The 2,774-nt window shown below is 45.0% G+C and overlaps 1 pseudogene; it reads left to right on the forward strand.

The window, feature by feature from the left end:
* The first annotated feature begins 1,391 nt into the window (after positions 1-1,391).
* On the forward strand, positions 1,392-2,004 carry LOC101995180 (annotated as a pseudogene).
* The last annotated feature ends 770 nt before the right edge of the window (positions 2,005-2,774 follow it).

The raw sequence follows: 2,774 nt of genomic DNA on the forward strand, positions 1-2,774 counted from the left end.
AGAGAGAGAGAGAGAGAGAGAGAGAGAGAGAGAGAGAGAGAGAGAGATTGCATACAGGAACTTATTGCAAATTCTGTACCAACTACAGCCTGCTTTTATGGGTTGGTACTTCCACAGATTCTAGAAAAAAAAGGCAAGTATATATTTGTAGTTTTTCACCTCAGAACAAAAGCATAATCATTGACCCCCCCACTGTGTATGACTATGCTCACAACATCCCAATACTTGCTGGTGATGGCTCTGGTCTCCTATGTCAGGCCGTGACATTTCAGGAAGCTTTTTTATGAGAGCCACAGGAACATCCATGGCTTGCACCTCTTAAGAAGCAAGAATTTCATACCACTCACCTGTGTTGAAACATATTCCTAGGTATCACCTCTCATCTTTCCTATAGCAATACACAAAGCAGAACCACCTCTTAACATCGCAGCAAAGAGAAGATTCCTGCTTCCAGGGAAATGCCATGCACAATCAACTGTTTGAGTAATGACTAAATAAGGAACTTCTTGGCCACAAAGCAGGCTATAATAGGGCTTTTTGTTTTCAATTAAGCCAGAGAGATAGGGGGTGGAATTAAGTTTAAGCTGACATGGATGGAAGATTATCATCTTCATTATCAAAGCAAATGATGTGTCATTGATTCAATTACCCAACGTGCTTCGAATTCTGGCATTGTGGGTGCTGGTTTGATCTTCAGTGTTTCTCCCTTCTGGGGAAGTACACTGTAGAGTGTTAAAAGTGCGGGATCTAAAATCAGACTAGAATCCAGATGTTTCGTTACCTTCACTGTTTACATCTATGCAGATAACAATCTCTCTAAGCTCTGTCTCCTCGTGTATAAAACCTGCTCTCTGAGGCAGTTGTAAGTTCCAAATTAAATATTGTCCATGGAGATGAAGCCTGGTTTCCAACTGAAAAGGGGGCTAGATAAAGTCTGGGTCCAGAGGAGGTACTGGAGTTCAGTGGAGCCTTTGAAGGATAGGAATTCCTACAAAGCGAGTTCCAGGACAGCCAGGGCTGTTACACAGGGAAACCCTCTCTTGAGGTGGGGAAAAAAAAAAGAGGTAGGACCTCAGAGAAGAATGTTAGGTTTGCCACTGAAGGAGGTAGGGAATCACAGCCCATGTGCTCGCTGCTATTTCCTGGATGTAATGAAATTGGCACCTTCCTCTCTCACACCCTTCCATGATGCTCTCAGTGTCTTGCCATGCTCCCAAACCAACAGGCTGACCAAACAGTGGACCCTCTAAAACCATCAGCAAAGTGGATTTTCTCCATAAATTGATTTTCTGATATTTTTGTCATAATGACAGAAGCTGACAAACATAACAGTCTGTATATTATTCAAGAGAGAAGCTGTAGGTGCGTGTCTCTTTGTTGCGGTTGTGAGCTCCTAGGCGCGGCAGGCCTAGAGACGCCAACATGCCGGTTGCCAGAAGTTGGGTTTGTGGAAAGACCTATGTGACCCCACGGAGACCCTTCGAGAAGTCACTTCTCGACCAGGAACTAAAACTCATCGGAGAATATGGGCTCCGGAACAAGCGTGAGGTGTGGAGAGTCAAATTTACCCTGGCCAAGATCTGCAAGGCCGCCCGAGAGCTGCTAACGCTGGACGAAAAGGACCCACGGCGTGTTTTTGAAGGCAATGCTCTGCTGAAGCGACTTGTTTGCATTGGGGTGCTGGATGAGGGCAAGATGAAGCTGGATTACATCCTGGGCCTGAAGATTGAAGATTTCTTGGAGAGGCGGCTGCAGACCCAGGTCTTCAAGCTGGGTTTGGCTAAATCTATTCACCATGCCTGTGTGCTCATCCGCCAGAGTCACATCAGGATCCGCAAGCAGGTGGTGAACATCCCGTCCTTCATTGTTCGTCTGGACTCCCAGAAGCACGTTGATTTCTCCCTCCGGTCTCCTTATGGTGGTGGCCGACCAGGCCGAGTGAAGAGGAAGGATGCCAAGATGGGCCAGGGTGGTGCCGGAGCTGGTGATGATGAAGAAGATTAAGTTAATGTCTCCCTGGACTGGAGAGTTTCCAGTTGGCTAATAAAACAGAATTAACACTTGGAAGAAAAAAAGAGAGAGAAGCTGTAAAGTAAAGGCTAAGGGATATCTTTCTGTATGCTGCATCGATTTTGGTGCAACTGAAAACACCAAGCCCATTAATAGGCATTTATCATGATTATAGCTATAAGTAGCCAGGCTGGTCATAAATCTAATCTTTATATTAATGACAAAGCACTATCAAAAATGCTTAAAGGAAGAAGATCATGCTCCTTGGGTACCAAGAGTGCACTGATAAAACCAAGGACAAAACAAGACTTTCTCTTTGGTTTTAGTGTAAATACTCCTCAGACCGACCACAGATAACCTGTCTAGCACTTCCCTAGAACTGACAAGAACTCAACAAAGAAAATTTGGTTAAACAAAATTCAAAAGCCTTCCAAGTGTTCAGGAATTCCATTCAAATCCTACCTATGGCTGTTTCCAGTAGGCTTGCCTCTTGTAATTTCATCAGATCTTCTGCGGCTGGTAAAGCCACAAAGGGCTCCAGGGGGCCTAAAGGTAGCTGAAAGAAAGACTGTTTCTAAACTAACGTTTCCCGAATCACAGAGCAATGCGTCTGCTAAAAGGCTTATGAGAGGGTCCCCCGAGAAAAAGAATGACTTCGCCGTCAAAGAAGTTTAAAGAAATCTCATGAGTGAACACACTTCTCTCTGGCTGCTTTTCCAGACTCTCCCAAGCTGTGGACATCCCGAGATAGTGATCCATGCCTG

This window comes from Microtus ochrogaster, linkage group LG4, assembly GCF_000317375.1.
Source record: "Microtus ochrogaster isolate Prairie Vole_2 linkage group LG4, MicOch1.0, whole genome shotgun sequence".
NCBI classification, from domain to species: Eukaryota; Metazoa; Chordata; class Mammalia; order Rodentia; family Cricetidae; genus Microtus; species Microtus ochrogaster.